Raw genomic sequence first — 11,921 nt, forward strand, 5'->3', positions numbered from 1 at the left:
ATTCCTCCGAGCTTGGGGCCAGAGATGAAGGGGGTTCCCTCCTGTCTGTCAGCAGCTTACAACTTTAGGCGCTCAAATCTACCTTCCTGGACCTCACTTTCTGGTAAAATAGAGATCATATTCCTGTGTAGCACGGACAGATGTTGCTGGGCCGTTTACCTATCAGGAGCCCTGATTAAATAGAGCCAAACTGCCTTTTATGTTGAGGATCTCAAAGCATTTTAAAATGAGTAATTAGTGAAGTTCAACCTCCCAGAAAAAGCCAGAATTATTGTCTTCGTTTTATAAATAGATCAAAGGTCACACAATCAATGGCAGATGTAGGAAACAGATGTAAGAATTCTGCTTTTGTCCCTGGCTGCAGCCACTAAATCCCACCCCTGGTATCACTGACAGACCTCCTTTCTGCTCTCTGACTCTGGCCAAAGACGTGGAATTGGCCTTTATATGTTTCCACTTAAAGGTTTGAATTCTATGTATGGTTCGTATGCCTTTGATATGTCTGGAATTTATAAAAGAGAAGGAGAAGAATGATATTTGATGCTTTTCAGAGATCGTGTTGGGACTGAGGCTTATATAATGGGTCAAATGCCAATAAAGGAAAAAAAAAAAACCCCGCTCACCAGATCTTCAGGAAGTTCACTTTTATTCTCTCTCTGAAAGAATTTTCTCTGTTAAAATTAAACAGAGTATATCTTTAGTCACCCAAATGATTATTGTGGGAACAACAGAAGTCACCACTTATTGAGCACCAACTGTGTGCTAAGTACTGCTCTTCTTACTGGCATGTTATACATTGTGATTTTCACAGACTTGCAAGGAGGTCTTTATTGTTTGTTCATTTTACAGATAATATATAACTAGGCTTAGAGATAAAATATAAAGTGGGGAGAAAGGAAAGAGAAGGCTCAAATAAAATTAATTAAGCAAAAATGATTGGCTATATACTCCATGCCAGAGGTGTTGCGTTGTGATAGAGACAAAGATGAAAATACAAAGATGAGGAGAATAGCACCAGATTCCTGCTCTCGAGGAATTTATAGCCTTGTGAGTGTGTGGTTGAGGCTGACGGCTGAGCAGAAGCATATAAAAAGACAAATAATGTCAATACAATTCAGTCCAGGGATCCCTGGGTGGCACAGCGGTTTGGCGCCTGCCTTTGGCCCAGGGCGCAATCCTGGAGACCCGGGATCGAATCCCACATCGGGCTCCCGGTGCATGGAGCCTGCTTCTCCCTCTGCCTATGTCTCTGCCTCTCTCTCTCTCTCTCTCTCTGTGACTATCATAAATAAATTAAAAAATTAAAAAAATACAATTCAGTCCAGAAGTATTTATTGGTTTGCTGGTAGGTGTTAGACAATGCATTGGTCACAGGGGATGGTCCCACTTCTCATGGAGCTTATAGTCTAGTGGGCAAGTCAGACATTGATCAAATAATTACACAGATTTAAACTGCAATTGAGTGGAGTAAAAGACACCAGATGGGCTACCACCTGACAAAGGATTAGTATCTAGAACATATAAAGAGCTCCTACACATAATAAAAGATAATCCAATAGAAACACTGTCAAACCAAGGGCAACTTTTAAAAGATGAACGGCAAACGGCCCATAAACAAATGAAAGTATGCTTAGTCTCTCTTGTAAACAGGGACTTGCAAATTAAAACATCGAAATACCATTTCACACCCATCAGCTTGGCAAAAATTTTAAAGGCTGACATTACCAAGTGTTGTTGAGGATGCCAAGCATGGGAACTCTTACTTACATATTGCTATCAAAGTGTAAATTGGTACGACCACTTTGAAAAACTGTTCAGCCATGCTGAGTAAAGCTGCCAATTCACATGACCCGAGTCCAGCAATTTCACACACAAGTATCTGCTCAATGGCTCACTTTCACACAAGGGGATGGGTTAAAAAACATTAATTGTAGCATTGTTTCTAACAACACCAAATGTGAAAATCAGCTAAACAAACTTCAGAAAGAGATGGGTAAATAGAATGTGGTGAAACTCATACAATGGGTCCCGAATTAGCAGTGAAAATGTATGATTTAGAACTACATGTATCAATGTGACTACATTTTCAAATCATAATGCTGAGTAAAAAAAAACGAGTTGCACAATGATATATTCAGTATAATGCCACTTCTCCAAAGTTTACAAACATGTCAAACAATTCTATAAAGTGTTTATAGACACAAACATATGTAGTAAAAATACAAAAGCATGTATAGCAATGATATGCCCCAAATGCAGGAGAGTGGTTGGTTACCTTAAGAGAGGGACAGACATGGGTTCAAAGGGCTCTGTCTAGATCTAAAGATGTTTTATGTTCTTGAAAAAAATGATTTGAAGAAATTATGACAAATGTTAAGCTTTGGCAAAGGTTGGAGGGCAGGGGAGGGGTGCAGAACAAACAGGTTTGATGATACTACTCTCTGTAGTTTTTTTATAGGCTTTGATCTATCCAAGAAGGATTGGATTGAATTGGAGGTGGAATGAGGGGAGGGGTCAAGGAAGCTGTCTCTGAGGACATGATGCTCACTTAGAAAGAGAGCCAAAAATTGAGTAGGTGAGGAAGGGCAGAAAAGTGCACCAGGTAGAGAGAAAGAACAAGCTGTGCAAAGACCCTGGGGTCCTAGGGTGTGCATAGACACTGGGAACTGAGACCCCAGTGTGGCCAGAGCAGGGGGAAAAGGGGCTGGAGTTGGAGGTGATGGGGGAGGGGCAGTGCAGAGACCATGCAGGGCCTCCTAGGCCATCCTGAAGGGCAAGTCTTTACCCTATGAGGAATGCAGCAGAGACGGGAAGCTTTGGGGCCCCGGACAGACTTCTCTTCGATAGACAGCAGACCAGAGAAGGCATTCCTGTCTCAAGTGACTCATATCTTGAGTTGTGTAGAATGAGTAAGAGGAAGCCAACTGGGGAAGGAGAAAGAGGGAATGAGGTGCCAGTTCCCGGGAGAAGGCTCAACAGCAGTAAAGACACCACGGACCTTCCTTCCATAGGGTGGTCTCACCTGGGTCCTACACCCAGGACTAGCTCCGAAGGTGCTCGAAAATGGCAGACCAGAGTGTCTATGAAGACAGAGAGCCTGAGGTCCCAGGCCGGGCAGCCAGTCTCAAGCAGAGAGAGAGGCACGGCCCGGGCCCACATGGGTTGTAGGTGGCTTGTAGGTGGCTTGTAGGTGGCTTGTAGGTGGCTTGCTCCAGCAGTGGTGGGGGATGGATCTGAAGGAGGCTGGAGTGCAGACAAGATCTTTGCGAGGAATATGTTAATAGCCCAAACCAGGATGGCTGGACCTAGGAAGCCAACCCAGAAGTGGAGAGCGCTCAAGAGGTATTTCGGAAGGAGGGCGAGACCGCTAGGGCGTCGGTTGGGTGGTAGCGCCCTGGCCCGCAGGGCAACAGTAGGGGCGCGCCGGAGGGGCGCGCAGGGCAAGCCAAGTGGAACCGTCCTGCGAGCAGCGGGGTGGGCGCCCCGGGGCCCAAGACGGCAAGCTGGGACCGGGGGCGCCTCCTGGGGGCGGCTGCTGACCACTCACAGCAAATGAGTTGGTCCAGAAGGGGGGCAGAGGAAGAGGAAAGTGAGCAGGTGTCTGCGGGACGACGAGGAGCGGGACCGCGGCGGACTGGGGGGCGGGGAGGGGGCGGACCACGCAGACGCTGCGCGGCCGCGGGGAGACCCGCCGGGAGTGGGGGGGCGGGGGGGGCGGGGGTGCAGGCGGAGCCGGGTGGCGCACGGCGCGGGCAGGCGGGGTGGAGCGGGCGCGGCCGAACCCCGCCTCGGACTCCCCGCGGCTCCCCGGCCCCCCCCCCCCCCCCCCCCCGGGCTGGAGCGGCCGAGGCCGGCTGGGCGCGCCTCCTGCAGCCCGGGGCCGCCCGGGTCCCCCCGCCCCCCGCGGCGCCCCGGGGTCCCCGCGTGCCCGGGCCGCGCCTCCCCGCGCCTCCCCGCGCCTCCCCACCGCCGGGCCCGGCGACGTCACTGCGGCTCTGACGCGCGCTAATGGAGGCCCGGGCGCAGGCGGCGTGGCGCGGGTGTCCCCCGGGGAGGTCCCGGTCCTTGCAGCCCGCGGCCGCGTCCTTGGCCCTCCTCCAGGGGAACCTCGATTTTCCCATCTCGGGAAGGCCGGCTGTCCTTCGGCTACTGACAAGGACGCGACCGCTTGGTAAAAGATCTGAACAATGCCCGGAAAGAAAGAGCCGGACCCGAGACAGAGCCTAATAATAGCCGCCGCTCGAGTTCTGCTCGCGTGCTCAGCGCTCTTAAGAACAATAATAACGACAACAGCCATAAGAGCCACCATTTATTGAGCGCTTACTCTGTGCCAGGCACTGTGTTAAGCGTTTTGCGGGCAACCCTCGGAGGTAAGTACCGTTATTCTCCCTATTTTAAGGAAGCCGGGGCACGGAGAGGTTAAGGAATTTGCCCCAGGCACACAGCTAGCTCATGTCAGTGCCACAATTGCAACCCAGGCTGTTCTGATCCCGTGTCATCCTCATGTCAACCCATAAGGTCGGGATCCATCTTAAAGATGAGGAAACTAAGGCACATGGAAATTCAAGTACCTTGCCCAAGGTCACCTAGCTGGAAAATGGATGAGGCAGAAAGCGAACCCCGGGCTCCTCTCTGTCCGCAGAACCCGCGGTCTTGGCCATAGGCGATGCCACTTCCAAACCACCTCCGACAGCCCCGCAGGCTTTGGCCCCGGGTCGCAAGAGGCGCAGCCCCTGCAGGGTTTAGGTGGGTTCCCGCGGCCTCCGATCCCCGGGTGAATCGGACGTTTCGGAGCATCGTCTCTGCTCAGCCCGCAGGCGTCTGGTGGGGACGCGTCTCCGGGAATCCGGTCGGGACCCGGCCGCGCGGGCCTCGGAAGGGAAGGAGCGGGGGCGGCGGCGGCGGGAGGGGTCCCTGGTCCCACCTGCAGAGCGGCGGGGCCGGCGGCTTGCTCTGCGCGGCCGGCAGAGGGCGCCGTAGCACGCGCCTCGGGTCCCGTGGTCACCAGACCCCGGGGCCCGCAGCCTGGGCCTGCGGACGTTGGGACTCGGAACCGCCCAACTAGGGACCCCTCCGGCCTGGCGACTGGCACCTCTCCGGCCCCTCCTCTCAGCCCTGGGGGCTGCTTGTCCTGACGACTCTCGCCCATTTTCTGTGGTCCTGCCATCCCACCGTAGGCCTTGCAGTCTTCCCCAGTCCCTGCAGCACTGATCTGGTCCATTCCATTCCATTAGGCTCAGGTGTTTTCAAAGTCAGCCTTCGCTCTGTCTCCCCTTCTCATGGGCCCCTTGGTGATGTAAAATGAGGATAAATCATTGACTTGGAATAGATAACTAATTTTCTTCTCCAAAACAGGAGGAGGGGCTTGTGTAAGGAAGGAGCAGCCGATTGGGGAAAGGATCTATTTTTAATAGCTACAGTGTCTTAAGAGCTTGTTTCGTGCTGAGCCCTTTCTGTGTCTTGACTCCTTAATCCTCACTACAGCTCTGAGAGGAGTGCATCACTATTTCGACAGAGGAGACAAGACTGGTAAATGGCAATGCGGGCATCCACCAGGAGGATCTATCTGTAAAGCCACGTTCCCATCACCCGAATGCACAAGCTGATCCAACTGAACAGAAGAGGTAAGATACAAACCGAGCAAAAAGAAACCAAAATCTATTCTAAGACTGCTTAGAAATACCACACGTGAATCAGGGGCTTCCCGTTGCTCTCTGAGCCCAGTTTGGGACTCAAATGTCTGAAAAAGAAACACAAAACCTAAAGGTGCAATGAGAGGAGAATAGGAATAAGGCTTTTAGCTTTTGTTTGAAGAGCATCCAGAGAGGCCCACTCACTTTCTATGACTGGGCTCTGAGGAAATAAAGGTGGTTCTAGGAAAATCTGAAAAATATGAGAGGGGAAAAAAAAATGCCTTCTGTGGTTTTTACTTTAACCAAGCCGCATTTTGCTATTTGTGTTTTATTTTTAAATTAACATAGCTCTCCCCACCCTTTAAATTGGCACATAAATAGCAAAAACAGAAGGAAGGCCAGCTACAAACTTCAAACTTGGTGGGTTTCTCAGGAAGGAGGCGCATGACTTGAAGTGGAAATGAGGATTGAATGAGGTGCTTTAAACATTTGAAAGACAGACTTTCCACAAGGAATTTAGATCATAAGCCCTTAGAACGGGAGCTTTGTCTGGATTTGGGCTCAGTATAGTGCCTAGAATCGGTGAGTGCCCAAGAAATGTGGAAAACGAATCACACTTTTAATGTATGTCTGCATCATCTAACCATCTGGGCCACCACTTTGCTTATGGTTTTAGAGGATTTTCCTGTCCCCTGAGTCTTAGTCACACACCCTCCCACAGACCCCTTAGTTTCCCAGAATTTTGCTCTGGGAATTCAGTCAAGTTGAGGCAATTGTTATTGATGATGATGTCACTAGGCTTGGTTAAATAGAATGACTGCTCAGCTCTGGAATCACCAACTGGAGGAGTTTCCAAACAGGGAAACCGAGGCAGAAGGGACCTCGGGAGACTTGTCACTTCACAATTCTGATTCTCTTGTCCTGTCTTCGAACTAGAGGAACTCTCCTCTTGCCCAACGCAAATGAGCCCTGGGCATCCCAGCTGCCTCTTGCAAAATTGTTGGACTTTTCTGACCTCACCTCTCTCTGCTCCTTCCCTCATTTTTCAGGACATTCATTCTACAAACATGCATTGACAGCCCACTATATGTAAGTGCAGCTAGGAACCTAACATGAGCTCATGAGCTCACTTTCTCCCACCTGGCTTCTGACTTCATGGCCCATGACCTTATGGCTCCAACTTTCATGCCTGGAGAGGTGCCACAATGGTCAATGGCTTGTTCTCCAGGTGGTGACTGTTGCTCAGACATATCTGACATTTTTTTAAAATTTTTATTTATTTTTGATAGTCACAGAGAGAGAGAGAGAGGCAGAGACACAGGCAGAGGGAGAAGCAGGCTCCATGCACCGGGAGCCCGACGTGGGATTCGATCCCGGGTCTCCAGGATCGCGCCCTGGGCCAAAGGCAGGCGCTAAACCGCTGCGCCACCCAGAGATCCCCCAATATCCGACATTTTGGATGTGTCTCCCCTGGCAGGGCATGGTCTCCCCTGGCAGCTAGGGGAGACCATGCCCTGGGACCCCAGGATACCACCTTGGTGACATCCATTTGGTAGAGACTTGGGCCCTGATATATATTCTCAGAAGCAGGGCCTGGAAATGCTCTTGCACTTGCCTATACTCCTTCCTACCCTTTCCTAGTTGTCATATCTTCAGTTCATATGATCATTGTTGACAACCTTATTAATAGCTTGGGCCGTATTTATGAAGCACTGGTTACAACAACAACAAAATCCCACTAGTGCCACAATACCCCACTGTTCAAAGGAAAATGTTGGCTCAAAAAAAACAGCAGTGACTGGCTGGGATAATGCTATGAGTCTTTCGGGTCATTTTGTTATTGAGCCTTGGGATCAAGTGATTCAAAATAATGAGAAGGAAAAACACTAGCCCTGTTTTAGCCTTCCAGATTATTCAGATGGAATAGATTTTCAACATCAACACACTGGTAAAGAAAGAATGCTTAAGGTATACATCGTCAGTTTTTGTCTTTTTGGAAAATCCATTAATACTCAATGACTCGGTCTTCACCCATTTCCCCCTCCCCCCCAAAAAAGAGTATTGAACCACACAGGATTCAGATGATGTCCCTGGAAATCCCTTTAGAGAGTAGATTCCAAATCATAATCATTCTTCTTGAATATCTCACCCCCTCCCCAAGACTGTCCCATCCCTGCTAGCTAACCATAGCATCATTTTCTCTCCCCATGGGGAAGGCAGATGCCCAGAGACCAGAAGAATGAGGGAGAGTAGTGAGTAGAGCTCTTCCCTTACCTGAGCTGCAGAGCCACTTGAATCTAGAGAACTGTTACATTTGGGCTGTGTCTGTGTGAGTTCGTGGTTGTGCTTTTTCTGGCTGATCTCCCAGATCTCCATAACACCGGGGCCTGAGATACTCTTAAAAAAAAAAAAAAAAAAAAAAAAGCCTATCTGTGACCTATCTGTGAAGGACGTGTGTCCGTCCACCCACCAAGAAGTTCTTGGTGGTCAGTGTCTGCATGTCCAGCAGCTGGGGTGAAGAGCTTTGGAACCACTGAACATTCCTGCTGGGATCTTTCCAAGCCCTTTTGGGAACCGGCAACAGCGCTTGTCTGGGGAAATTAGTTTTGCACTTTCACAGAGTGAGAAATTCCTCAGGGGCATTCTTGTACTTGGGAAGAGAAATCAAACCCGGCTCATTCCTTTAGAGCCCATGCCGTTAATAAAGCAGACCGGCTCCAATTCAGTGGGTCCCAGCCTGGGGCCCGAGGGGCGGGGGCGGACGCAGGGGAGTCCGGCGAATGTCACCTGCGGCTGCTGCCCTCCCCCGGCTGGCGCAAGCCTGAGGTTTCGGGGGATCGTGTTGCCAGCGTGTAAACACCGTGAGTGACAGCCAACGCTCCCATTCGACCACAGAAGATCTCAAACCCTTCCTATCTTCCTAGAAACCCTGGCGGCCCGGCCCGGCTGCTCGCTGTCTGATGCAACAGTTTGCAACGCTCGGTTCTGGGAGCCGAGCCTGCCGCGGGGCGCTGGGCGCCCTGCTGACGCGCATGCGCGGGCTGCGGCCCCGCCGGGCCGGGCGGGGGAGAAGCTTTTCACCAGATGTGCCGGGGCCGGGGCCGGGGTGGGAGGGGGCGGGCGGGCGGGGGCGGGGCGCGGGCGGGCGGGGAGACCTTTGGCAGCGCGCACCGGCGATCTGAGCTTAATTAAACTTCTCCCGAGGCATTGGCTGACTGATTGACCCAGTGATCCAAAAAAAATCAGAGAGGCCTGAATCGCCCTAAACGCGACCGGAGAGAGAAGTTGGGGAGTTGGCTTTCGGTTTCCAGGGCTGGGCCTTTGGAGTCGGCCCGCCTTCCCCGAGCCCCGCAAGCCACGAAGCTATCGAGACCTCTTGGGGCATCGGGGCCTCCCTTATCTGGGCCCTCCTACCGATTTCTCATAAAGGGAAGCACAGTGGGTACAGGGAGGGGGGGACCAGGGCAACGTTCGGATGGTGTCTTGATCCGTATCTTCCTGCCTCACTTCTGCACCCATGTGCTTTAGAAGGTTTTACCAGCAGAAAGCATCACGGCTTATTTAACCAGTTTTTTCCAGCCATTCTGGTACTGGCTGCATGGTTTTCCTCCATATCCACATTCCATCTATATTGCATATTTTTAATTGACTTCTTTTATGAACTTTCCTTATTCTCTAAATTAACTTTAAATCGATTCTCTTTTTTTCTACATAGCCTCGCCCTGAGGAATAACATTAGCGAAACCACAGTTTGATGTGTCAGTCATCTATTTTAATACCCTTGAAAATAAATTCATAGCTGTTCAAAATTTTTTTAAAACATGTGTACGTTAGCTAAGAATTTCTTGCCTACTGCATTTGGAGGAAAACTCCAGGGATAATAGAAAATAATGTGGGTTGAGTGATTGCCAATGTCCCAGGCACTGAACTAAGCACTTGAAGTCTGCATCCTTATGACACCTTATTAGGTGGGTGTTCTTTCCATTTTACAAAGGGAAAGTGGGAGGCACAGAGAGGTGAAATAACTTGCCAGAGATCACAGAGCCAGGATGCAAATTCTTACTCGCCTCACTCTAGAGCCTGTACCGCTGGCCTATCCAAGAAAGCTCCGTTACTGCTGGAGATCACCCAGGTGGTTAGTATAGGCTGGATTTGAACCTAAGTCAGTCTGACTCCAGAACTGAACTGTTAACTGCTGTGTGGAACTCTTCCCTATTTCCTCAAATCTCACCTCATACAGCCTTTTTAAATGTCTGCCTCCTTTGGAATTTAAAAGGGGCTTCCAAGTTCTTTTTTCCTCACCCCCCTACATCTCCACACTCCTCCCCCTGGGTGGGACAGAGGTTCTGTTTCCACGGTTTCCTTCTCTCCTCTGAACTAAAGCAACCCGCAAAATTTCTCATGATATCCATGAGAACCCCCACCTTAAAGATCCTATCCACTCTTCTCCACTGACCATAGAACTTCCACCCATCAGCATCATGAAACTACATTTCCCAGACTGCCATTCTCACCTGGAAAGAGAGCAAAAATCCTATGTCAAACCATGTGGCTCCTATTTTGGGGTTGGAAAATCTGGTCACTAGCTTGGATAAAGATTGGTATGCCCATAGACTAATTCTTCTGGCCCCAGGCAGACATGAATTTCCCAGGCCTCAGTGATGGGGGGAGGGGGGCAAGTTATTTCAGAAACAAAACCTTCAATTAGAGGCATAAATGAAGACTTGGAATAAGACTTCTAAAAGATGGCTGACCCCAGCCCAGGAGGTATATTTTCTTTCTTCAACTGCCCTTACCACCACCACCCCTTCCCTCTCTTCACTTCCTCTTCCTTCCCCTTCTTCCAGATTCTTCTTTTAATTGTACCATTGTGCCACTCCCTTCCCCCCCCCTCAACCCCCCGTGCCCACACCCACTCTTTAACTGTTTAGTATAAAATCCAGCCCACCAGACTGAGGTTTTCTTCGACCCAAATGTTATTTTCAGAAGGAGCCATTGAGGTTGGGGTGTAATTGCAGCGTTGGGCCTCTGCAAGCCAAGCTGAAAATAATCAGTGAGGCAGATGGGGTGGGAAGAGAGTGTGGTGGCCGCTTCCACCAAAGAGCGGGAGAAACCCAACGGAGTGAGTCAGAGAGGGGCGAGTGCCAGGCTGGTCTGCTGGGCTTACTGCTGGGAGTTCAGTTAAGGGGAAACTACCTAAGGTTTTGGGACCTTTGACTAAGGCCCGATCCAAGGTGGTTCCTGGCTGCACATCACAAGTCCATATTTCTTATGAAGCCGCTAAGCTGCTCTTGCTCTCATTCAGTTGGGCCATAGCAACCAGCAGGCCAGATGGGAACTTAACCATCCAGTTGGCTCACCAGTCTTTAGAGCAGGATTTCTCAGCATCAGCACTATTGGCATGTTGGGCTTCAGAAGTCTTAGTTGTGGGGGGTGGCTGCTGCATTATAGGATGTTGAGCAAGATCCCTGGTCTCTACCCTCTAGATGCCAGTAACACACACACACACACACACACACACACACACACAGCCATGACCATCAAAAATGTCTCTAGACATGCCAAATGTCCTTGGGAGGCAAAAAATGCCCCTGGTTGAGAACCATTGGTCTAGAGTGATCCAGGTCTGTAACAGGATCACATTACCTGTCCCATGGTAGCCTCATTGCCTTACATCACATCTGAATGGGCCCTGATAAAATCTATTGGCCAACTCCTATTTCCAATGATAGCTGTTGAATACTTCAAACCCAGCATGAGTGCCTCTGTAGTGCCAGGCACTAAACAAGGTGCTGAGAAGAAAGGGGCCAACAGACAGACATGGCCCTTGTCTTCATGGATATGACAGACTGAGGGAAGACAGACACATGAAACAACCCTGAGCCAGAAGCATATAAAGAGAAGAAACTGGTACTATAAGAACATCAAAAAGGGTTTGTCACCTAGGTTGGAGATTCAAGAAGGGCTTTTGGAAGGAATAAGGAATTGGCCAGTTGGAGATTTGAGGGTGAGGGAATTTTTTGCAGAGTAGGAACAGTGTCCCCAAGGATCTCAAAGAAGCCTGTCATGAACCAGGTTTCAGACAGTGGGAAGTCATTCTCTCCTCTAACCCCCAAATTTGCTTCTCCTGTACTCCTCCAGATTTCTAGTACAAGCATTTAAACTTAGGATCATGTTTAACTATCTTGACCACCCCCGCCTTGTTCCTGCCCAACCCCCTTGATCACCCAGCTACCAAGTCCTGTCGGTTCTATTACCAGAATCCCTGCAAACTGCTCCTCGTCTCCA

General features: G+C 50.1%; 2 long non-coding RNA genes across 3 annotated transcripts in view; one reads left to right on the forward strand and one right to left on the reverse strand.

Moving 5' to 3' along the window:
- Positions 1-8,587, reverse strand: part of LOC144292564 (uncharacterized) — a 68,281-nt gene extending 59,694 nt beyond the window's left edge. The window contains exons 1-2 of the long non-coding RNA XR_013359961.1: positions 8,421-8,587; positions 7,908-8,030 (exon numbers count right to left, since the gene is read on the reverse strand). This is a non-coding gene — a long non-coding RNA (uncharacterized LOC144292564). The remainder of the gene's footprint in view (positions 1-7,907; positions 8,031-8,420) is intronic.
- LOC144292563 (uncharacterized) lies at positions 3,976-9,455 on the forward strand. Of its 2 annotated transcripts, none has more exons than XR_013359959.1 (3): positions 3,976-4,370; positions 5,485-5,624; positions 8,838-9,455. It is a non-coding gene; the product is annotated as an uncharacterized LOC144292563 (long non-coding RNA). The 2 variants fall into 2 exon arrangements; XR_013359960.1 differs by lacking the exon at positions 8,838-9,455 and adding an exon at positions 6,923-7,519.
- The last annotated feature ends 2,466 nt before the right edge of the window (positions 9,456-11,921 follow it).

This window comes from Canis aureus, chromosome 21 (assembly GCF_053574225.1).
Source record: "Canis aureus isolate CA01 chromosome 21, VMU_Caureus_v.1.0, whole genome shotgun sequence".
Lineage (NCBI taxonomy): Eukaryota > Metazoa > Chordata > Mammalia > Carnivora > Canidae > Canis > Canis aureus.